Consider the following 26,478-nt stretch of genomic DNA (forward strand, 5'->3'; position numbering starts at 1 on the left):
TTTAACAAAACAGAGTTCATGACATCTTCACTTCACTCCACAATCATCTGGATATACCTCAAATAAATTGTGAAGAGGAAATTAGTCGGTTCTGAGCTTATTTTTGGTTGACCAAGTCCTTTTCAAGTTTGGACAGAATCTGGACAGACAAGATAACTTGACAAGGACTATTAGTAGCGTAATGGTAAATCCTAGCTCAAACCTTTGTCAGATTGTGAAATGGTTCATCTTTTGAATCTTGAAAACTATTTTATTTATGAGATGTAGCCAGATCATGCACAATTTGCTAGCACTATTACATTTGAGCTCAGTACCTTAAAAATAACTCACTTGTAGCCACTTTTGTATGTGTTAACATTAAGTAGCTGTGGAGGCCATCTTGCATTGGGATGACTCCAAAAAATAATCAATGTACGTCAAACAATCACTTTCTGAGTGTCTGTACAATTTGCCCATGGTTCATAAGATGCTTTTCTTACAGACACAGGCAAACACATTTTCAAACTCCTTTAGCATTGAGCTAAACAGCTGTGGGGGTTTTTAGCCAGTGGGATGAAGTTGGAACACAAGCACAAAATCCTCAAAAACACCAGGATAGCATGCAACCTTCAAAGAGGCAATAGCTGAGTTAAGCAGCCGGGCTAACGGGAAATGTCCCGGTGCTCTGTATTGCCAGTTCACCACTGCTGGCGTGTAGCAAAAGCTGCTTTCTTCATGCTCTATGATGCTTTGCTGGAGATCTAGGGTTACATTATGAAATGAGTGGAGGTGGGACAAGCACCTTATTTCTTAGTTGATAAAATGCTTCAAGAAAACAACATATTTCAGAAGAAATTACGTCTCCATAGCGCCAACGATGGCATTCTAGTGATATATGGGCCTATCCTTGCTCTGAAAGGTTTAAAACAGTATGATACGGTTCCTTTAAGGTTTATTCTTCGGTGATGAAAAATGTGTTGCATTTGTGTTTAGCCTTATTTTTATGTCCAATAACAGATTGAATAAATGCACATAAATGTATGCCCTTGTAGATTATTATTGCAAACGCAACCACCTCTGGTATTAGGATTAGTACCTACATAAAAATCCTTCCATTTCTATGCATATACATGGCTGCTCCCCTTTGGTGGAGGATCTATAGGTGGCAATAGAAAACTTCATTTATTTAGTACTGTTATGATATAAAACTACATAAAACACTATACTTGTTATAATAACATTGTTAGATGATAGTTATGTTTCAAAAGGATTTTTATGATTAATTGATACAACCTGCTCAAACTGCTGCCCTTATATTGTTGTCACATTACAGACAAGTTCATCTGCATCACCTTAAATTATAATGTTTACACCGATAATACAAACTTTAGATGTCTGCTTACTGACCCTTGGTATTGTGACTGAAGCTGTTCCTTCTGGTTCTTTGCATTTCGGACAAGCAGATCACCTGTTTGAACGCTAAGGCCAAGCGGTTTGTTTTGTTTGTTGGGAACCCTTCTTTTATTCGAAAAACAAACACTCAGAATCAAAAACCTTTTAAGGAGAAGAAAAAACACTTTACGTAAAATAATTTCAGAAACATGTCTGTTTATTTGCATAAACAAGCAGAAAAGTGAAGGAGCTCTGATCACTGGCATAAATCCTGTTCTGGAACAGCTTGTTAACATTTTGTTGAGACGTTAAGCTAACATGCAGGAGATGACGTTTATTTTTAAATAATAACAGACAGATTAACTACCACATGGCAGACACAAAAGAAAGCAGTTGAACCATTTTCACACAAAATGAGAATATCTTCTAATATTCAAATTTGATGACCTATCAGTATAACTTATGTTGTACATTGACAACCACAGTGCATCACAAAAAGCCCACATGAAACTTTAGACAGCAGTTTTTCTCACCTCCCTTTCCAGTAATGCTTGTGCGTAAGCCAAAAAAGGACAATGCAGTTTAGACAAAGATACTTAAAGATACCCAACGATACCTTTTCCAGAAATGTTCTTGAAGTCTTTGTCGGGATCCAGAGACAAACACTATTTCTGCTGGTACCTTATGATGTAGCACACTGGTGTTGCATTTACCACTGTAACTTCACACGGCATACTCAGCAAATTTAAATCTCACTGCCATCTCCCTCGCTCGCATTCCCCCTTCTTGATCAATCATCCTTTTCATTTTGTTTTTCCTTCAGCCTCCCATTTCAGAACATTCCACGCCTGCAACCCAGTGGGAATGCTGGTGAACTCTGCTGTTTACATAACCAGGTACATACAGGTGCAGAGCCCTCATTTCTACACATGCTACTAAACTGAAGAAATTGTACTATTTAGATGAACCATTATACATCAGCAACAACATGATATCAAATGTTCCAATAAAAGTTGCCCGGCTGCTTATCTGTCCAAGTCATGGAACATCAGGAACAACTTTCCCTTATTCACAGTTTTGGCATTGCAGGAGGCTTTTTCACACATGGAAAACAGGTGTTAAGCTTCGAGACAGTGCAGGTGCAGGACATAAAACCCCAGTGGGATAGTTAATATTTGTTAAAATAAGCTGAAATATTAAGTAGTCTTGTGAGAAAAACTAAGCTTGAAGTTAAGCCAAGCCACTTACATAGCACTCGGTAAGATTCAACTGGTTTCTATTAGTTTTGTTAGTATGTTATGTAATATCAGTGTTATTTTTATTCTTGATCATCATATTAACAAGTTCAAGGTCTAGTGAAGAGGTGTATGTCACTGTTGAAAGTAGTTTAACAGAAATTAGAATATGCAGGCCATATCTTTTTACTTTGCTGCCCTTTTGTCTCAGTTCAGTGTAATTATCCCATTTGATCAGCTTCGGCTCGCTGGCTCTAACCCTTGCATTTTATCGGCCTCCCTGCCCTGGTTTTCCCACAATCCAATCCTTAGTAGTGCAAGGTTCAGTAAACAGATTCCAAAAAGGTTTCCAATTCTCCTTAAGTAAGCTCTGACACAATGCTTTTCCTTGTGAGGGAATTGTTCATTTCACCAGGAAGAAACACAGTCCTGCAGCGACATTCATAAGCAGCAGAACTGTAGTTTTTAACCACACTGAAAAACATCCCTTGCATCCTCTTTTCTAAACAACACAATATGGTATTGAGGTCAGGTTCATGGACTTGACAGAAAGTAAGTGAAAAGGCAGCCAAAGACCAAACTGAATGTTTAAAAGATCTTGAAGAAGCCTGGAGAGCTCAAGACCATCCTAAAAGATTCCAAGGAAGCCTGGCTGCTTAGAAGCATAAAGAAATAGAAGTATAAAGAAATGAGAGGCAGTTTAAAATTTGCATATGGCTAAGTATGGATTCTTATAAAAAAGTTTCTAAATTTAGAAGCAAAACGGGAACTATTGGCTGTCGTCTGGAACTCGATTAAAGATAAGCACATTAAAGGTCAACTTTGCTGATATTTTTAATACATTTGCAGTGGTCTCTAGTAGGAATTAATTCTTTGAAAGTCTGGGGACGTAGCCAGAGGAGAACGCGGTAGCAGGATTTGGGGTTTGACCCCTACTTCACAATAGAAGCATCAGCGGTGCTAAACGAATATCACTGCTTGAAATTAGAATCCATTTTATCATAACAGGGTTTTTCCTGCGTTCAAATTTGTGTGGCGGCCACCTCCAGCTAATTTTGTGCCGCCCCAGCCTGATTTCATTCTCCCCCCAGCTATATGGATGTTATTTTAACTGCAGTTGCAGCGTTGCACCTCTACTGAGGCACTGTATCAGCAGCGGTGCAGCGAAAAACGCTAAAACCACTGCAGAAAAAGAAGATCAATATTTGCTTTTCTCACTAGTTGGTACCGTACATTTCTAAGGTTGGTACTATTGACGTCCTGATTTCCCCCAGGCTCTTCCATACAGCAGGGCTGTACAGTGCAATGAGAAAAAACTGTCAGTGCGTGTCTGTCTATTTTTAAACGTAGCACTGGTGCAACATCTTTGAATTACTATTTTCCCCAGAACTTTGTTGAACAAAAGTGAAATACATGTAAGAAAAATGCTTTTTACTGGCGCACTGTGTGGTCATCTGGATGCAGTGGAGGAAAATAAAGGAACCAGCAAAGGCGGAAAAGGTCCAAAGTTTGGGATCAAAAGTGCAGCTGTACGCAGATTGGCTAATGCTAAAGCTAACGGGTAGCAGTCTCACGATCAAGTGGTGCACAGAAAAATAAATGACGATCGTAAAACTAAGAAAGACTAAACTCTACAAGCGGATGAAAAGTCCCCACCATACTGTTGATTATGCATCCTGCAGCGCTACGGATCAGACCTGCTGCAGATACGAGTCACATTGACTACGTTTACATGCAGCCAATATCCGGGTTATGATCAGGTTAAGGTCGGTATTCGGGTTTCTGAGTTGATCAGAATAACCCGTTTACAAGCATAAATAGAAAGAGTTACCCCTAACTTGAATAACCCGATGTAAATGCGGAGGTTGGGGTAGCATCAGGACGTATGGACTACGTCCAGACGCAATATGCGTCATTTCTGGTTCTTCTTGTTCCGGTATCCGTGAAAGCAACAACATGTTTCCCAGTTCGGAAGAGATAGCGACCGCGTTTGTTTGTGCTTTAGTTTCCTCGTCACTCCAAAAGTGTGGTGCTGTGCTGCGACTCGCCATGTTGCTCCCAACTTGTTGTTTACTTCCGGTGTTCTGGCGCATACAAGACGTTTCGCTACTCAAAAGACCAAGATTCCTTGCGAACAGAGCATGCGCAGAACACACGCTTTGATGGGGATATCCCGATATGCGTTTACACGACCAAACATTTGGGTTAGAAAAGGGTTACCCCATGTGTAGTAACCGGGTTTTAAAAAACCCGGTTATGAGCATATCCGGGTTTTTTGCGGTGTTTACATGGACCTGCGGAACCGGGTTATTGTGAATATTCGGGTTTTAAAAGGGTTACTGGCTGCATGTCTGCTCCACACACAGGAGCAGGATGTGCAGCAAGCTGTTGTAGTATATAATTCACAAACGCTTCTATCTTTGAACATAATTTAAACTGGATTATTGCCAACCCGTACATAATAGACATGTTACCATTACATTGTTGTCAGCAGAAATAAAATGTTATTACCATTCCCAATACAAATGTATGCTAATGAAATGCATTATATTTTACTGGATATATTTATGTGTTATTTTGACTAAGATGAGTGTTATTAATACAAACCTAAAATGTAACTGAAATGTAGGTCAAATATTTAAAAATATTTTAACTATAAATATCAGATGGGAAAAAGGGAACTAAACAACAATCTAATGCATATTATTGAGCCTTTTATAATAAGAGTCTGTTATTTCAGCCTGATAATTTTGTTGTTTTATTTCATATTTTTTAGCAGCAAACTAGTTTTGTTTCACTTGAAACGTTGTCAAATGGAATATTCAATTAATCAACTGAAGCTTAGATTAGAACACTAAAATATTTAGCCTTTAAAAAAGTGAGGCGGTTGAATGCACAGAGCATGTGCTGGCGCTTGGTCAGGATGGTACCACCTCTGCCTCAATTTGAGCCAGGAAAAACCCTGCATAATATAGGCCATTTACCAATAGGGTCATTTTGTACTGCGAGAAAATCCAGCCCAGGGTTATGAACAAGACTACACATTGGGTACATCAGCTACATTTCAAAACAAACAGCTTGTATCAATAGTTCAGGCTACTTCTGATGGTGATAGCATTGGGAATATTTTCTTGGCACACTTATGGCACTTAGACTTTAGCATCGGCACAGTCGCGTACGGAACCAGAATGTGGTTTCACACATGGGTCAGATATACATTTTCCAGTCTGAGGACCACCTCCCCAGCGCTCCGACTGGGACCGAAGTGACACTACAGACTGAATGGCCGGCTGAAAATACACCTACTGCCTCCGCTTCGCGAGTAGAGTCAGCCTGCGGGGGATTCCCACATAGACGATTAATTTTCATTCTGGATGTTGATAAATAAACTTCTCTGCCTGAAGCACGGAGCTGCCGCTCAGTGGGAAAGGGGGAGGAGAGAAAGTGTCCCTGTCCTCTACACCGGAGCTCTTGTCCCAGCAAATAATGTGGTGAATTTACAAAAGCAGCACAGCTCATGCCCGCCTTTGTTTATCTTAGTACAGGCCAAAAGTTTGAACACATCTTCTCATTCAATTTGTTTTCTTTTTTTTTCATGACCATGACCATTTAAAAAAGGGGCCAACAAGTGCTAAACACCTCTGGGAACGCCTTCAAGACTGTTGGAAAACCAATTCAGATGACTATCTCTTGAAACTCATCAAGAGAATGCCGAGTGTCCAAAGCAGTAATCAGAGCAAAGGGTGGCAATTTTGAAGAAAATAGAATAAAAAACATGCTTTCAGTTATTTCACCTTTTTTTGCTCAAGTACATAATTCCACACATGTGCATTCATAGTTTTGATGCCTTCAGTGAGAATCTCCCAATGTAAATGGTCATGAAAATAAAGAAAGCACATTGAATGAGAAGGTGTGTCAAAACTTTTGCCGCGTAAAGTTGCAAATGAGTCAACAACAGAAAATAGTAAAACCACTATGAGAATCCCTGACTTCCATTTGCTCTTTCTAGGTTTGAGTGCATTTCTGTGTGTGTGTGTGTGTGTGTGTGTGTGTGTGTGTGTGTGTGTGTGTGTGTGTGTGTGTGTGTGTGTGTGTGTGTGTGTGTGTAATCACAAGACTATTATCTGAGTCACACCCTCCAGTCACCCTTCTACTGTGACTATTAAAGTCCCAAGACAAAGAGGGGGATGTACCCATGGATACTGTCACCAAGCTGCATCCATAACACAAGAATGCCCACATCCTAAAGGCACAAAGCAAGAGAGATCATACATCCAACACACACCTTGTAAAAGTATGATCCTAAAAATTAACAGCAAAGTAATTAGATAATTTCTAAACCAGGACATTCTAAGTCAAGCACAATGTTGATGAAAGTAAATGTCTCCTGATGAAAGCCAAACAACAGATGTGCATCGAAACCAAATACATAAACAAAATCATACAGAAGCTTGAGGCTAAAAATAACTTTCCCACGCATTCTGGTAATTATTGTTCATATTAAAATGAGGTGTGTGGATACTGAAAGAGGGTAACCACATCTGCAATCCAGTTCTAATAACCAATCCTCTTTGTGGCAGCACAATCCCAAATAGTGAGTCACTGACTTTTGGCATGCCACTGCACATTCATGCAGCTTTACAAGAGCAGAAACAAGACAGTGAGAAGGCAAAGACAGGCACAAAAAGGAGGGAATAAAGAGCAAAGCCGGGGGTAGGGTAAAAACCTTTTAAAATTACAAAATGGAAAAAATGCAGACATTATGTGTAAATAAAAGCCCAAGGCAAGCCAACACTGCAACACGAGACTGTTCACTCAGGTGCAGTAGATCAAGCCAATCCCTGTACACTAATTTACACCGACACACTGCTGCTGCCCTTCAGTGACATTACTAATCATCACAGGATGTCCTGTTCAGGAGGACAGATCATTAGGGTTTATGTCAGGAATTAGACATTAACAAAGACTGATGTTTCATTTAGTCTACAGCCTGCACAATCTAATCAGTGTGTTTACTTGGCCAACACACACATCTATTTACAAGACTAATATAAAAGACAAACTGATGATTTAACAAACCTAAAAGAACAGTATGGCTGTGTTTATGTTCACTAAACCAACAACACAACACGGTCAAGCTAAGATGTTGGAAGACAACCACAATGGGTCTGGTGTTTATCTGGGTAACTATGGCAATCAGTGCACACCCTGAATGACCTTTCCAAGTGATAAGAACACTGCTGACTGACATGAGTGTGTGTTGCGTGTGTGTCTCTATTTACATATCTGAGGCAGCACACTTGCTTTCAGTGAAATTCAGGACACACAGCTCATGTATTTTTCCTGTGCCACGCACCCCCGTAGAGCTGTTAAATGTGTTGGTTCATTTCTGCCTTTGTGTGTGGGAGTGGTCAAGCTAATGGACCAAATGGGTGTCGAAGGTAAGATGGGTCTACTAAATAGCTCGTCACTCCTATCAGCTGGTGCTGATAATGTCTATATGCCACCCAACTCTAAAAAATGTACTGTATGTTTCTCAGAGGGACGTTTCCAAAGTAAACAATTCCTTTCTTTTGTTTCCACTTTTACTTTTTTTACACATGCATTTATGTTACATCACTTTTTTTCCTGTTTATTGTAAATGTCCCAAATATTTTGTCTCCCTATTCTCAATAGGTGATATTTTCACATCTCTGTCTCTTTCCCATTAGAATATGCACCAACACCCATCACCATTTTACTACGTCCTTTGCTCCCTCAGTTATTTGTAACAACTATTTTCAGCACTGAGCTTCCCTTTTTTAATATAGCTCTCTAGATAAAAGTCACAAGGCGCTTTGCAAGTACATTGATAAGTTATTAAAAAAGATAATGAAAATGTAAAAAAAAAGAAAAAATAATAGCTGATAATATTCTGATGGCATGTTTCCATTTCCTGTCATGTTTGTAAATATCACTGTATTTTGTGTTAAATGTGGTGAAACCTGACTGAAAGAAAATGATGAATTGAACTAAAATCGCAATTACTGCTAGAAAATTTATTGCAACTTAATGTTTTCCTGAACTCATTCAGCCTTATTAAACAAGATGTACAGGTGCTGGCCAGTAAATTAGAATATCATCAAAAGGTTGAAAATATTTCAGTAATTCCATTCAAAACGTGAAACTTGTACATTATATTCATGCAATGCACACAGACCAATGTATTTCCGATGTTTATTACGTTTAATTTTGATATTTATAGGTGACAACCAATGAAAACATCAAATCTGGTATCTCAGAAAATTAGAATATTCTAAAGGCCAATGAAAAAATGTTTGTTTCTCTAATGTTGGCCAACTGAAAAGAATGAACATGAAAAGAATGCGCATGTATAGCACTCAATACTTAGTCGGGGCTCCTTTTGCCTCAATAACTGCAGTAATGCGGCGTGGCATGGACTCGATCAGTCTGTGGCACTGCTCAGGTGTTATGAGAGCCCAGGTTGCTCTGATAGTCGTCTTCAGCTCCTCTGCATTGTTGGGTCTAGCGTATTGCATCCTCCGCTTCACAATACCCCATAGATTTTCTATGGGGTTAAGGTCAGGCGAGTTTGCTGGCCAATCAAGGACAGGGATACCATGGTCCTTGAACCAGGTGCTGGTGGTTTTGGCACTGTGTGCAGGTGCCAAGTCCTGTTGAAAGGTGAAGTCTGCATCCCCATAAAGTTGGTCAGCAGCAGGAAGCATGAAGTGCTCTAAAACTTCCTGGTAGATGGCTGCATTGACCCTGGACCTCAGGAAACAGAGTGGGCCAACACCGGCAGATGACATGGCACCCCACACCATCACTGACGGTGGAAACTTTACACTGGACCTCATGCAACGTGGATTCTGTGCTTCTCCGCTCTTCCTCCAGACTCTGGGTCCTTGATTTCCAAAGGAAATGCAGAACTTGCTTTCATCAGAAAACATAACTTTGGACCACTCAGCATCAGTCCAGTCCTTTTTGTCCTTGGCCCAGGCGAGACGCTTCTTGCGCTGTTTCTTGTTCAAGAGTGGCTTGACACACGGAATGCGACACCTGAATCCCATGTCTTTCATGAGTCTCCTCGTGGTGGTTCTTGAAGCGCTGACTCCAGCTGCAGTCCACTCTTTGTGGATCTCCCCCACATTTTTGAATGGGTTTGTCGTCACAATTCTCTGCAGGGTGCGGTTATCCCTAGAGCTTGTACACTTTTTTCTACCACATTTTTTCCGTCCCTTCGCCTGTCTGTTAATGTGCTTGGACACAGAGCTCTGCGAACAGCCAGCTTCTTTAGCAATCACCTTTTGTGTCTTGCCCTCCTTGTGCAAGGTGTCAATGATTGTCTTTTGGACAGCTGTTAAGTCAGAAGTCTTCCCCATGATTGTGGTGCCTTCAAAACAAGACTGAGGGACCTTTTAAAGGCCTTTGCAGGTGTTTTGAGTAAATCAGCTGATTAGAGTGGCAGCAGGTGTCTTCTATATTCAGCCTTTTCAGAATATTCTAATTTTTTGAGATACCAAATTTGGAGTTTTCATTAGTTGTCACTTATGAATATCAAATTTAAATGTAATGAACATTGGAAATACATTGGTCTGTGTGCATTGCATGAATATAATGTACAAGTTTCACGTTTTGAATGGAATTACTGAAATATTTTCAACCTTTTGATGATATTCTAATTTACTGGCCAGCACCTGTATAAATACAGTATTGAATTATCAATCAATCAATCAAGTTTTATTTATATAACGCTTTCCACTGCCCTCAAAAGGGGCCCAAAGCAATGGACAAGAAAAGTGGCAAAGATAAAAGTAGCAAGTCATAAAAACATTAAAAACAAAATAACACAGACATTTGTGAGAACAATAAAATGCCAATGAGATAAAATTTAGATAAAAAAAAATTAAAATTAATTAGTTAAAAGAAAGCTAAGAACAAAAATATTAAAACCAGAAACCAAAAGCTTTAGGAGAAAGCCATCCTATAAAAATGAGTCTTCAACCTGTTCTTAAAGACTGCCAGTGATGGGGACTGTTTGACTGTGAGTGGGAGCTGGTTCCAGAGAGAGGGTGCAAGGACTTGAAAAGCCCAATCACCACGAGTCTTAAACTATAAATAATAAATAATATATTAAGTATATAGTATAAAAATATACTAAGTATATAGTATAGTATAAAATTATATTAAGTTTTGTTTGTTCTTTAATGAAAGTAGTTCACTATAAGACTTTTTAATATTTTTAAATAATTTCCTTGAGCCAGTATGTGCTAAAATGACCCTTTACAGGATTAATGAAATGTCACTCAGACCCCACCGCCCCCTGTGGTCAGAATACCAAACTTGCAACTTCAGAGTTGCAGGTCCAGTCCCTGCTGGTGGAGGGAGCTGCGGAGTCTGCTTCCAGCACCTTTCCTGCATATTTTAGATCATGAACGCTGAAAGGTGATTTGTTTCATTTAGTGATGAACCACTCCTCTATGAACTAATGAAGGCTGAGGAGATATTACATCAGTTAAATTAAGATGTTAAAAAGATGAACTTAAAGAGAGGAGATAAGTGTCATTTTCAGTATAACCACTAGAACCACAGTGAATTAATAACGGATATGGGGGGGTGCTAACAGCAAGGAAGACTGCCTAGTGAAAGAAAGAAAAAGAAAGAAAGAAAAAAAGAAAGAAAGAAAGAAAGAAAGAAAGATCTTTTCTATGGCGCCTCTCAAGATAAAAACCATGAGGCGCTTCACAAAAACTATCAATTTAAAATATAAAAAAGAATAGGAATATATGTGACCATGTATATTTAACCACACATCATCAAGTCTTTGGCATTCATATTTTCTCCATGAATGATCAAGTACTACAACACACTTCTGAAAGAAAATCACTTTCCTAAAAGATCCCAATTGTGGTTGCAAGTCAGATTCCTAGGAAAATAGGCCTGGTTTTGTTACCTGCTTTGGTGCGTTACTGTATCTCAGAATGTTCTTCTTTCCAATTCGTCAATATTATTATATATTCGTCAAATATATTCGTCAATAACAAACAAACAAATAAATAAACAAATCGCCTCCTGTAAATAAACAACAGAAATGGCTCAGGCCATCGGCGATGGTCGATTCATTCGTCCATCGCCCAACCTAACAAGGCGCTTCACACAAACAAAAAGATTCAAATATTAAAAATATTTTTTAAAAATGATTAAAAATATGTTTAAAATGAGAAAAATTAAAATAATTGTGATTCAAAATGTAAGAGAAGGGAAGGGAGAGAGACATTTTATAGGAAATAGGGAAATCAGTGGATCACAGGAAGGGCAGAATAAGGAGAGGGTGGTGATGAAGGTCACACAAAGGCCAACTTGAACAGGTGAGTTTTCAGCTGCTTTTTAAAGGAGACCACTGAGTCCACTGATCTCAGGTTCAGGGGGAGAGAGTTCCAGAGTCTGGGGGCCACAGCAGCAAATGATCTGTCACCTTTGGTCTTTAGCCTGGTGCGCTGCACAACCAGTAGGCTTTGATCACTGGACCTCAGGGACCTGCTGGTGGTGTAAGGGCTGAGAAGATCATCAATGTAAGATGGTGCTTGTCCATGTAAGGCCCTAAAGACCAGAACCAGGATCTTGGAATGGACCCTGAAGTTGACTGGCAGCCAATGAAGCTGGAAGAGAAGCGGGGTGATGTGGGTGTGTTTGGAGGACTTGGTCAGAAGCCAAGCACAGGCATTCTGAACCACATAAAATGGTCAGGGCTGCACTTAAAATTATATTTCCTACATTTGCTTTTGATAGTTTTCAATAATTATTGATATAATCAAGGTGATATCTACGGAGCTAGGATTGGGACAATATTCAATGTAACTTGTACCAAGTTTTGAAACTTGGAACATGTTTCATGACATGTAACTTTGGATTCGCAACTTGTAACTTTAGTTTTCTAACTTGTAATTCTCAATTTGTACATGTATTTTTTGTTTTGTAACAGGAAAATTTCATTTTCTACATGTTTTTTTTATTTTGTAAAATCAAACTTTTATTTTGTACATTTACTACTCATTTTGTAACATCAAACATTCATTCAGAAACATGAAACTTTTGGTTTTTACCTAGCAGACTTCCAAAATAAAAAAATCAATGTACGTGTTTGAAATCAAAACTCTCAAAAACACACATTTCATTCTACAGGTACAAACCTCAAATCTACAGTGTTACAAATAAGTTAGTCTCAATTCTAGCTTCGGTGGGAGGAACTTGGGTGGAACCAATGAGAGCACGAGTCTTAGCTACCAATCACGTTTCTTGAATTCCTGTCCAATCTATATATATATATATATATACATACATATATATCAGACGTCAAGCTTAACAGTCACTCGACAGACAGGGTTAAAAAAATATGATCGACTTTTTTCCCCATCACATTCATTTTTTAAGTAGTAATTAATAAACATTCAATACCATTACAATTTCCTTTGATTTGATTTTAAATACATATTTAGAGTGCCCAGGTAGCACATAAACAATGCAATTTAACGGTTTTCTTAAATCAGGAACGTTTAACCTGTGCGGCCAGAGCTCTCTCCTTCCTTCTGCTCTGCGTAAACCTGAACTGGTCACCTACTTGTGCGTAGGGAAAAGATGGAAAGCTATAGCCATGAGGTTCACTTTTGCCTCAGACAGACTTATTGCTGTTTATGGTGTGGCTGAATCTGCGATCCGCTGCCACGCGGACTGGAATAACAAATGCTGCAGTAACATGAGTTGTGGTCAGGTTCATGAGGAGTCACTGGCTGGAGCGGACTCGAATTTCATACGTCATCCCAAAATAGAAGCTAATATCTTAATTTGACCTTGAATGAAAAAATGTTGTTATAAAACCTCTTAAAAGTTGTTTTTTTTAATCACGGAGGAGGCAGCGCTCATTTCTGCCTTCAGTCTGACGGCGCGGCGCAGCGCAACACCGCTCAGCGTGCACTTACTGAATCTGTGTGTGTATGTGCGTTTTGGTTTTTACCTAGCAGACTTCCAAAATAAAAAAATCTATGTACGTGTTTGAAATCAAAACTCCATGAGCCGCTCCAGTCACCGCGTCTCGTTATTGGCGCTGTTTAAACTAATGTTGTAAAATTACTTCTGCCCAGCCCAGATATGCTCACTTGTGCACTCGTGAGCCGTGGTTCCGCTGGAACGCGTCTGACCTCTGACAGATGCACTCTGAACTTCAGATCTTCAGCGCGCTGTTAATAGCCTGACACGTTTAGAATGCTGTCCCACAGTCGGTGTGCTAATATAATAATATAATAATGCTAAAATGCTCAGATGGGAATCATTTCTTGATTTATTTTGTTACATCCACAATGTTCTGTGTGTGAGGTTTACAATGTCAGAACACCTGCATGAGACAGCGAGTTAATTACAATCTGCCAGAATGACTCACCACATTCAGATTTCTCCAACACCGTTAAAAGTGATCAAATACGGAACATATCTTGCTATTGACAGCGTGCGCAGGCCAGAGCGCTGAAGCTCAGAGCGCATTATTATTATGAAGCTAGGGCACATGCGGAGGACACACACACACACAAACACAATATACTTGTTTTCAATTACATTTATTGGGCCCACTTACTTAGTTTCTGGCTACGCTAATGGTGACATATGACAGACTTCTCTGAGCTCCGCAGCCATTACACTTTTCACCTCGCGCACCCCCCAGCGGCAGCTCTCGCACCCCCAGGGATCCGCGCACCACAAATAGGGAATCCCTGTTCTACATCATCCAGCCTCATGGAGTCTAATTTATTTTTCAGAGCCTTGGTCCTAGTTGGACATATGAACTAGGGCCCGACAGATAAATCAGCCGATATAGGGGTCATTAACACTATCCGCTATCGGCCAAAAAGACGGCCGATATGGCCGATATTGCACTACCTATCCAGCAGATGGTGCCAGCTTTATGAACTCATGTTGTGTGGCTCCACTCGGGGGGGGGGGGGTGGGAGTGGGGGGGGTGGGGGGGTGGAGCTATGGCGTTTAAAGCGTGCCACAACCCGTGCACGCGCATTGGGTCCACAGCGCGCGTGTGAACGGGACTCGCGAGCGCAAACATACATGGCAGCGCGCGTGTGAACGGGACTCGCGAGCGGAAATATACATGGCGAGAGGTCATTTGTGCACTGAGAGGGAGCAAACTGTGTCTGTGAGCGCACAAGGATGTGCACAAGTGACAAACCTGCGTGCGCGCGTTGTCAACGAGCACACGGCAGAGGAAAACGTGCGCGCGCGGCAGCCTCTCTGCGCGCTCGGCAGCCTCTCTGCGCGCTCGGTTTCTGACTCCTGCTCGCTCGGCTGTAAGGGCTTTTGGCACTCTGGAGGCGTGGCCTGTGGCAGATCTTCTCTGTCCTCTGATTGGTTAGTTTACCCCGCACTTTACCCTCTATCTATATAAAAAAGTCTGATATTCAGTAGTTGCTGGCATAGCTCAGCTGGGAGAGCGGGTGACTCTCGCCCTGGAGGATCCAGGTTCGAGTCCGGGCAAGGAAAATGCAGTAGATGTCATGTTAATTTTTCCTAATTTCAGGTATTTTACAGTTGTGACCGTTCAACTGTCATTAAACGTCCGAATGTTTGCTGGGCAGTGTTTTAAAAAGTGCACATAAGCTAGATGGTTTTAACCATATAAAATTAAATTTTTTGTGATACTGGAAAAATACATACTGAAATAAAACTACTGGTTGAAAACTTTATGACTGTGGTTGTACAATATATGACTCACTAATACACTGCAAACTCCCTTAGAGTGGGGCTTCAACAACTGATTTATTTAACAAAAGTAAGGATTTACTAAAGCAAGTTAGTGAACAGAAAATGGCCAGTGAGGACTCTCCACCACACAGGAGAGACCCAGTGAAAGCAGAAAAACAGTAGGCTTTGTAGGCAGCACCACACCCTGAGCCCAGGTGCCTCCAAGGCTGCTTAACGAGCTGCCTACAACAGAAGAAAAACACAATTAAACACAAATGAAAACCCAATGAGACGGTGGGGGCATCACAACACGTTCAGGACTACCCAAACACCAGTAATTCTTGACTGCACTGATCTGCTTTAGTAAATCCTTACTTTGGTTAAATAAATCAGTTGTTGAACCCCCACTCCTCTGTTTGGTCTCCTTTCTTATTACAGCCCACCACTTCCAGTCTGGGTTGTAACAATCTGCAGACAGATTTCTGAGCATCTCCTCCTTTGGTATACAGATCCTCACTGAGCCAAGTACTGTGAACAAATAGTTTCTCCATGATATTATCCAGCAAGGTCTTGTTTTTATCAAACAAGGGTGAGGTAATGAAAAAATAGAAATATTTCAATAAATTAACATTAAAATTATTTATATGCATAATAAAAAAAAACATGTTTTGAAATATATAAAGTGCACCAAACTTGACTCAGTCCATTCAACAATTCTAAATGGACAATTATGTAACTCATCAATTAATTATTTGAAAGGATAATTTGTCAATTAAATGCTGAAAAAAAATAAACAATACATTAATGAGGCAAGAACTTTTTAAACTTGAACATACCTACACCCACAAGTCTATTTTTACCTGGTTAAAACCATCAAGCTTATGTGCACTTTTTAAAACACTGCCCAGCAAACATTCGGACATTTAATGACAGTTGAACGGTCACAACTGTAAAATAATATCACAGGAATTAGGAAAGAATAATATGACATCAACTCTATGTCCCTTGGCCGGACTCGAACCTGGATCCTCCAGAGTGAGAGTCACCCGCTCTCCCAGCTGAGCTATGCCAGCAACTGCTGAATATCAGATTTTTTTATATAGATAGCTAGAGAGTAAAGTGCGGGGTAAACTAACCAATCAGAGGATAGGGAAGATCTGCCACAGGCCACGCCTCCAGAGTGCCAAAACTCCTCACAGCCGAGCGAGCGGAATTAGGAACCGAGCGCGCAGAGGCTGCCGAGCGCGCAGAGAGGCTGCCGCGCACGCACGTTTTCCTCTGCCGTGTGCTCGTTGGCAACGCGCGCACGCAGGTTTGTCACTTGTGCACATCCTTGTGCGCTCACAGACACAGTTTGCTCCCTCTCAGTGCACAAATGACCTCTCGCCATGTATATTTTCGCTCGCGAGTCCCGTTCACGCGCGCGCTGCCATGTATATTTTCGCTCGCGAGTCCCGTTCACACGCGCGCTGTGGACCCAATGCGCGTGCACGGGTTGTGGCACGCTTTAAACGCCATATGGAGCCACCATCACAGCACACATGCAGCAAGCAGCAGAAATTCAGTCAAGCAGAGACAACTGTGATGAGGAAGTAGGAGGTAAGTCTTCAGTTTTAAGCATATTTGTTGTGTCAGTGGTAAGTTGAACAGTAAAATAAGCAATGACAAAAGTATGTTTCCCCTCAACATGCTTCCTAAGTTTATTGTGTGCCTCGTGGCCTCGTATTGAAAAGTTAACCTGAAAAAATAAAAACTGCTGCAGCATTACGCTCTATGCAGAGCTCACGCTGCTTCCCCTTTTTCTGCTGGCCTTTTTCTGGTAGACATTCGGGAATATTCTCAGACAATTTCCTCCGCTCTTCAGCAGTCTTTTCAAACTCACGCGGTTCACCCGCGGCTCGCGAAAAAAATAGTGCAGACAGCCGAAAAGATGGCTGCACGGCGCGGGCTGGAGCGCCGAAGCGCTGCAGAATAGGATAACAAGGGCGACGAATGAAGGCGGTCCCCGTTTCGCGGCGCTTCAGCGGCAAATGACCGTTGTCACAGCTGAGGACGGGCGAGGGGGGGTTGGTAACAAAGAAATGAAACGCTAATATTTTCCTAATACTGTCGGCTTTGGAAAGGATCAAAACACAAAAGTGTAAAACTCAAAAGTATTTTAATGCCAAAAATCAGGTGACAGAAATAAAATCAGGTAGCTAGGACGCTGAAACCAGCAGAGTATGACTGAAACTGAACCGTATACACTGAGGAGTGAGAGATGACAGAGGACTAGTTATGAGGAGCTGTGAGTGGGAGCAGAGGACAGCAGGGGAACATAGGAGGAACTATAAATGAAAATATTTTTAAAGAAAGAACCCTAAAAGGGAAAGAAGAATAACTAGAAAAAAAAACCTAACAACAAACGGAGTAGAAAATTCAGTGGAAGGAAAAAAAAGACTTGAATACTAAATGAGAAAACCTTAACAGCTGGGGAACCAAACAAAAACAGAGCCATTGGTTTTGAGCCACAATGTCTGATATCATTTATTTACATGATAATTTTTAAACTTTTAAGTATAAAAATGCCACATTTAATGTATTTTACTTTGTCTTAGTATCAACAGATATATAACTGTACTTTTATGCTGATTATTTTATTACAGATGGAAAAAGAGGGTCGTAGTAAGGTGTGGGCCTACTTCACTAAAGATCCATCCGGTGATGTCATCTGCAGCATCTGCTCATCTTCAGTAGTAGTTTGTGTGTTCTGTTGCTTTTGAGATTGCAAATTAAATCTTATTTGCATTACTTGGAAACCCTAGTGAGTTATTGAGACAGTTCTTTGGTGTGTAATATAGAAATAAGTTAGCATCAAAATGGCAGAGAATGAAGGGTTTAATCATAAGAACATTTGTATTTATTTTTTTGTGAGGGAGATTTATCGGCCATTTTATCGGCTATCGGCCTTTGTTAAAAGTTTTATATCGGTATTGGTCCCAAAAAAAGCATATCGGTCGGGCCCTAATATGAACACAGGGTAAAGCAGCAAGAACACGTTGACCTTCATCCAAGAGATATCGTTTAGCAACACCTAATGACAAGAACAGAGAAAAGGCTCCTGCCAGGCATCAAAACAGACACGGTCTGTTGACAGATCTCAATTGTGCACTAGATAAGGCAAGGAAGAAAATGAGAGGTCATGATCCTGAGAGGGACAGTGAAAGACAACAACCATGGAAAATGCTACTGAAGAAGACAACAGAAATGCAGGAAATTAAATTACATTTAAAAGTTTTCAAGCATACAATTATCTCAAAGTTTAACAAAATGAGGATGTGGCACATCCCCAGATTTAGTGCGTATATTAAAAGTAGATAATGTGCATCCTATAGCACAGGTGAGACTAGCCTGTTGTGGAAATTCAACTATTCCACTAAGAAAAATACAGATCTTGATTCAACAGCAACAGAACAACCTTCCTCGTCTGTCCGAATCCTGGCATCACCACAGGGTTCATTTGTCTCTCTAATCTTTACAATGTTAAAATTCTCTGAGATTAGTAGATTATCTGTTTGTGCTTGTCTCTGTTAAGGTCCTATCATTCGATCCCAGTCTGGTTGAGCTCTGGATTTTGACTTGGAATCAACAGCACTTGGGATTCTTTTCCTTTTTGGACATTCTGTGGTCCATTAGCTGTTTCTGATAAAATTATTTTTTTTATTACCTAATTTAAATCCAGGTTGTGCTGTCAGTTGGTATGAGGTACATATTATGATATGCTGTGCTTGGTTTTAGTCAAATTTCCATAAACTTTGCCAATGGCCTTATAACTTTTCCAAAACTAATGGCCAGTAACATTTTGTGTCTGAAATTGCTGCAAATGTCAATTCTCCAAGGCATTTCCTACTTTTAGGATCCAGTAAGTGACTGGGTATATTTTTATAATGTCTGGCACATGAAAGTGCAGAAATTAAAGCTTTCTGTTTTTCATGCTTTCTGAAAAACCTTTTGGCTACAATGGAAACACGCTGCAGATTGGGAGGATATTGCAGGCTACCACATTTGGCAATGCCATTATATAAAAACGGCCAACCACTGCAATCATAAAGCAAAAAAAATAAAATCAGAGATGCCACTATAAATAAGGTAACATTGACAAAAAAAGTTTTTGTCAGTACCATTTAGCTGACATATGCCTAAAGTTGCTTCTAACTTATTCCCAACACTAAACAATAAGAAGTAATGACTGCCATGTGTGTACAAACATAGTACCTCAAAACTCTGCGGATTAAGGCTCAAGTGTGTGAGCATGTATGTGCAAGTGGGGAAGGGAATTAAGAAAAAGAGTGGAAATATTAAACGCAAAACAGCTGTTGGCCGGCCTCTGAGAATTTTCCATCAACTTTTCAATAGTTTCAGAAGTAAAGATATTACTTTGTGTGTGTAGGTTTCGCACATGTATGCAAACCTGCACACAAGTGTGTGTGTGTGTGTGTGTGTGTGCGCGCTTGTGGCAGCAGGAATAGTTGGCCCCAGCTCTACAACGTTGGAATTTCCTCCAGCTCTGTCGCCAGGGTAAGATGGATACCATATGCCAGCTATTCACACACACACCACACACCACACACACACACACACACACACACACACACACACACACACACACACACACACACACACACACACACACACACACACACACACACACACACACACACAGCTGTATGAAGACCACAAACCCATGAGCACATGCATTTGTAGAACTAAAGCCAACCGGACATATAAATAAACACTGAAATGCATAATTAAGAGGGAAGTTGGATGAAACACACACATTTGCACACAGACATTCCTCTTTATGGTGTGTGCATTTGACTTAAGATCAAGTTAGTATGGCTGATAAGTCACAACAATATCACTAAATATATACTGACTAGGGACGATAATTCAATAGTTCAATATATCTATCGATATACATGTGGTGCGAATGCGATAGAAAAAAAATGGGCTGATAAAACTTAGATTAAAAAAAGTTTCCTTTCTTCATTATAACCTATCAGGTAGCAGCATACTACACTCACTACTTACTCCTAACCAATCAAAACCACAGACTCAGGCACACTGCTTCACCAGGTCCTCCCTTCTCAAACCAAAACAGAGGATGAGGCAGCAAGATGTCTCAGCGAGAAGAGGTGGAGAAAAAATAACATTTCCAAAAATAAAATGGCCAGGGCTGCACATAAAATATATTTTCTACTATTTTCTAAATATTTTTCAATAATTATCAATATCGATCAATATAAAAATATGTATCAGTATACTATTTTTCTGTCGTCCAGCCCTGGCAACAAAAAATAATAAAATGTACATAACCCATTCACACAAACAGCTAGTAAACTGTTCTCCAGCTCGTGGATGGCTGACAAGTTACATTACCATTGAGAAGACATTTCACATACTTTGTTCAGTTTGAGGATGGTTCAATAACATGCCAAAAGTTGTGCAATAAGGGATTACGCAAAACTTAAACATAGCCGCAGCCCTCGTTAAATCTTTAAACTTTTCTATGTCTTTAATAGTCGAGCTATCAATAGATCATGTCTATTCTGGATTTGGGGTATTGTGACTATGCATGTCTTAAACCCAGGAAAATGGGCTCAAGATTAACCAAACTTGCAAAGAAAGGATAACTCATTATTTAATTATCCAGACAATAATCTACAGCATCTGGTGTACATTATTTCAGGTATGGATCAATAAATCAGGGCAAATAGTCTTTATTTCCGACTTGACGGCAAAGCTGCTATCTCATAGTTGTTTACCTGGAATTAGAAATCAGGAAGGTATTTTTTTTAAGCTTGCTTTCCTTGAAATTGTCTTTGAAAATTTCTGAAAGAGGATGTGTTTATCTTTCCTGGTGAATTATCAATCTCTCTTTTGCTTAGTAACCAGTCTGTTTTACAGGACAAGACACTTAGTTCCAGCCTAGCGACTCTGAGGCAGCCATGCGAGTGAACCAAACGGCCACAAACGGAGTTGCCAAGCAGATGGCAGTAATGAACATTCAATTGGACAACACAAAAGAGAAGGGTGGTCTTTTAGGGGTTTAGCACAGTACCTGTTCAGAAATGCCACAATTCTGTTACCACTCTGTTTCAACATGTAGTTTAGCTAAAAGGGTAGTCAATATTGATCTGTTACATAAGAAAACCTGGCATGAAGAAGCAACAACACAAAAAATAATTTTTTAAATGTAATTTATATTTTATCAATTGCAGTGGCTACAAAACTATGATCAGTGGTTCAGGGAACCTTACTGTCCAAGTTCAACACCACCAAATACATGCTATACATTTGTACAAATGTATAATAATCCTGCGTGAACAAATTGTTTTACAAAAGGGAGAAACTCACTAAAAATAAAATCAACAAAGGGTGTGATCTCATCTCACGCTGTTTATCCATTTTTAACTAGGCTTAACAGTTTAAAACTCATTCATCTGGAGTAAGCTGGCAGGAACAGAATTTTAACATTAACCCCTCCATTTTATGACTGCAGTTTGGAAAATACTATCGCAATAGCGCCTTGGTTGTCATGGGACTCTCAGCCATATGTACGCCGACTTAAACATCTGTCAGTAGATCTAACATAGCTCTGACAAATCACAAATCCCAACAGCAAACAACTGCATTCATGTGTTTGGTGTTTAGTTTATGCTGCTTGGTTGCGCTTGTGAAATCTAGCAGAACAATTTGACTCAGTACAGCTAGCGGTCGAAAGAAAGATGATGGTCCAACACACATCTGCTTTGTGTGGGCCAATGACAAGCTCTTTAAATACATACGCCCCCTTACTCACCTACATCTGGTCTCAGTTATCCAAAATGATGCATATACAGTATGGATTTGAATCACTTACAAAGAAATGCTTCACCAGGCCATCATCAGAAACAATAAGTCACGTTTTTGAAACTGAAATCCAAACCTCTGAGCTGTTATTCACTTAGAGGACTGACTACATTTACACGCTATAACCCTACCACAGACAGGTTAACCAAAGGGTGATTTGATCTCTTGTTGAGGCTTAGAGGTAGACCGGTATTGGATTTCTATTGCCGATACGGATGCAGACAAGTAGGAGACATGGTGAGCCGATGTGTACTGCTGATTTTTATGGGCCGATATCCAGGGTGTCCCTTACATAGGCGTAGCCGTGGCGGCCCGCCACGGCTGAAATTTCACCGCCACGCCTACAAGATCCCAAGTTTTTTGTTTTTTTTTAGTGTGCGCAGTTTCCCGAAGAAGCAGCGGGAACTACTATGTTGTTGCTTGTGATCACAGCCGGCGTCAGCAAGGAGGAGCAGGCAGGGCAAGGTGAAGTTACAGCATAAGTTACTGAGTTTAAAATTAGAAAGGTAGCAGTGGATATAATGCTTTTTGGTTTACATGTTTCAATAGCATTAAGATAAACGAGTGTTGACGATCTTGACAGGGTTTCCTCCAGTGCTTATTAGGCCAGGTTCCCCTCCCCCCACCAGGCTAAGCATCACTTATTCATGTAAAATGTATTTATTTTTTCATGTCTGACTTTAACCGCATCTAATACTGTATTACGGCGTGAGCGCAACAGCGACAACTTAAGATCGATGTGTGAGCAGCCTGAGAGGTGGGTGTTTCATCTGAACCCTTAAAACCTCCAGCAGGCTACGCTGCACTATTGACGTGTTAGCGTGCGGCGCTAACAACTTAGCAACGTGACATGTCTCGGAGAAAGCGTAAAAACACGTTGGACGCTTCTTCTGAAGCGGGAAAATAACACTTCTTCTTAAGCAGAGCAGGACGTCGCCTCGGCTCGTTCACGGCCGAGCCGGACTGAGCTCGATAACACTGACCCAGCACAGCCACTGGGTCATTGGAGCTGCCCCGTGACTGCCTAATGGCAAACCAGCGGGCTTCATCAGACTCGTACAGTTTCTTGTTTTTGCTGGGGACCCCCTGTATTTTACCGCTCCCTCCTGCAGTCTTCCCCTATCAAAATTTAAAATGATTCTGTAAATTCCGTGTATCAATAGAAAAAACCTCTGCCTCTGCCAGCTGCAGTAAATGTAGTCACCAAATAATAAATAAGAGGTACATTCATCTGTGTATCAATCAATCAATCAATCAATCAAAGCTTTATTTATAAAGCGCCTTCCGCAACCCTGTCAGGAAGCCCAAGGCGTATCTCCTTTGATCCGCATGAGTGATGTTTTCAGCACCAGAACAGTGAAACAAAGAAACAGATTCCTGAGTTTGTTGGCAATTTTATTTATTAGGTGCATCTAACCTGTTCTATTTTTCTCTGAAATGAGATCAAATCAGTGGTTCTATGGGTTGTCTTCACTCTGCACTAGAAATTTTTACTTTGTTTAGAGACGTGTCATAATTCCCCCTAAATGTTAAACCATAACTTTATGGACTGCTCTGTGTTAAAGTCAGACACCTAAATAAAGTTCATTTAAAGTATTTATTATACAGATGTTATTAGTGAACGTAACATTTAAATTTAATTCTGCAACAACACCGGGCTGCCAGAGGATGTGACGGACTTTAAATTGGCTTTACAAAGGACAAATGTCGGCCGATGTAAATAAAAAATGGTAAATATCAGCTGACCAAAAAGCTGGTCTACCCCATTGTGGCTTGAAAAAAAATCATAAACACACACACATACACACACACCCTAATGTGCTAACAATATCCATGTCAAACTCAGCCCAGAATGCCCTGAATGTTGGTTTGCCAGTAACTTCTGCTCAGTTCTGCTTTGCCACACTCGTCTGATGATCTTCTGTGCAAGCTGCAAGTTTCTGAATTTGTGTGTATGTGAATCCAAGTACCGTTGACTGGCGCCATTCTGCTGCTGGGAGCAATTATAAAGACATAAAGCAGAGCATTGGAGATTGCAGAGAAGAACACAAGCGCATAAACATACAAAATATGATAAAGTGGACTATTTACACTTCAGAAACTAATCTGTTCACACAGACATCATATTGTAACAGTGATAAAAGAACATTTTTGAGGTTCTACTCATCTAAACGAAACACGTAAAGCAGCTTTATTCTGGAAATGTCACTGTAAACAGTGTTTAACAGACTAACTGAGAACAAATCCAAACTGTATGGAAGACGGTCAATAAAAACACAGAGCTGTGCTAAAGTAGAGGAGTAGCACTTGTAATTAAGTAACCTGTATAATTTATAAAACAGTACATAAATAAACTCAAGACTTAAAGATTTACATGTAGAAAATGGACAGAAAATTATAAATTTGTATAAGTAGATCTATCGTTTTCCCGATGGAACCGTATTAACATAAGGGTTTCACGCATGCATGTTTGACTTTCACCATCCGGGGACCTTTAAACAGCTGGCAGAAAGGCCACACCATGTGCTCAAAAGGTAGGGAAACATGTTCACCTAAATCACAAACTTTGTGGGCAAAGACACACACACACACATAAATACACATAAGCAGATATCCCTCCCTCCTACCACCCTCACTTACTTTTGACTGTTCTACACACACCCACACGTACTCACCCACGCACGCACACACACACACCCCTGTTCACTCAAACGGTGAGTCACTCTGCTGGGAACTCCATGCTTTTCCCATTGCTGCAGTCTGGAATTCTGACTGTCATAATGGAGCATGGTATGTCAGCTGGGAGCAAGCAAAAGAGGAATTGAGGGGGAGAAAGAAGACCTACTAGAGCAGGGGTGTCAAACTCAAATTCCCACTGGGCCAAAATGAAAAACTGGGACGAAGTCGTGGGCCAAACTCAATATTTTTTAAAAGTGACAGTAAGTGTGCACATTTTCCTTCATCTACAGATATGAACGGTTGAACCTTTTCATTTGGAAACAAACTTATTTTTGCAGTAACACTGAATGTGGAATAACCAAATTACACACGAGCAAGTCAATTTTAAATAAAGCACACATCAGTGGTATTCGTTACTTATGTCTCAATTTTGTTTAAATATTTTATTCCTTAAAATCTGCATATATTCAGCATTTCTTCTTATTGTTTTCTTTTGAATCTTTTAAGTGTTTCTATTTCATGTGTTCTTGTTTATTTTTACTCTTTGTTGCTCCTGTAATGAATGTTATTGCTGGTGTGACACCAAGCTTTCCTCACTGAGGGACAATTAAGGGATTTTATTATTTTATTTCTATTCTATTCTTCTATCTGTAATCTTTCCGGTTTTAAAGTAGGTGAAATATTTTTTCACAGGCCAACAACATAAATAAAAAATAGTAATTCTCTTAAATGAAGATGCAATATCTCACCTAATAACCTTCATGCTTTGGAGCAGAAAAGGTTAATAAAACCAAAATAATTCAATCCCAGTATTCTCCACTCTGATTTCCTGTGATGCTCACCTGTTCCAGCCAGACCTGCATCTGTGGGGTTGGGCTCTCAGCTGAGGAAGGAGTTCATCAGTGAGAAACAGTTGCTCACACAGGTTTGTGCTACTGGACATGGAGAGCATCTGGACCACACAGTTGTGTCGGGGAGGGGGATAAAAGCCACAGCAGCCAAAGAGTCATAGTGACTTCAGCGTGTCGCTAAACTGGAGTTAAATCATCTCAGGCTGGAAGTTGGTCGGTGCACTTTCTATGTCAGCAGCAAACATTACTGAGCTGTTAAAATCCATTTCTGGGCTTCAAAGTCGGCTAACTGCTGAGTAAACTCGACGCTGAGTAAGAGGAGTGTTTTCAGTTTGTCCGAGGCAGAGGAGGTAACGCTGCAGACGCGGATGCTCGTAGCATGAACGCTAATGACTGTAAAGACATACCGGTTTTGCGCCTTGAAGCATCAGCATGTTCCATCTTTGTTGAAGCACCTTCCTTCTGCATCGATCTTTCTCTTCCTGGACATGTTGGGATGATGTGTGGACAGTTATTTTCACTTGTTGCATTAAGTAAACATGGAAGTGGATACACTGTGACCTAGTGGTGAGTCACTGCACTGGGAACACAATCACCATGCACTATGGGAAATGTAGTTTAGTGTGCGCTTTGAAGCGGCATAGACTTATTTTAACCCTCCCACTGTCTTTATAGGTGATCCCGCAAGGAAAGTTGACCATTGAGCA

The 26,478-nt window shown here is 40.4% G+C and overlaps 1 protein-coding gene across 2 annotated transcripts in view; it reads right to left on the reverse strand.

Annotated features, from left to right (window-relative positions):
• il11ra (interleukin 11 receptor subunit alpha) overlaps positions 1-26,478 on the reverse strand; it is a 56,356-nt gene that overhangs the window by 10,495 nt on the left and 19,383 nt on the right. The window lies entirely within an intron of this gene.

Source organism: Nothobranchius furzeri, chromosome 6 (assembly GCF_043380555.1).
Source record: "Nothobranchius furzeri strain GRZ-AD chromosome 6, NfurGRZ-RIMD1, whole genome shotgun sequence".
Taxonomy (NCBI): domain Eukaryota; kingdom Metazoa; phylum Chordata; class Actinopteri; order Cyprinodontiformes; family Nothobranchiidae; genus Nothobranchius; species Nothobranchius furzeri.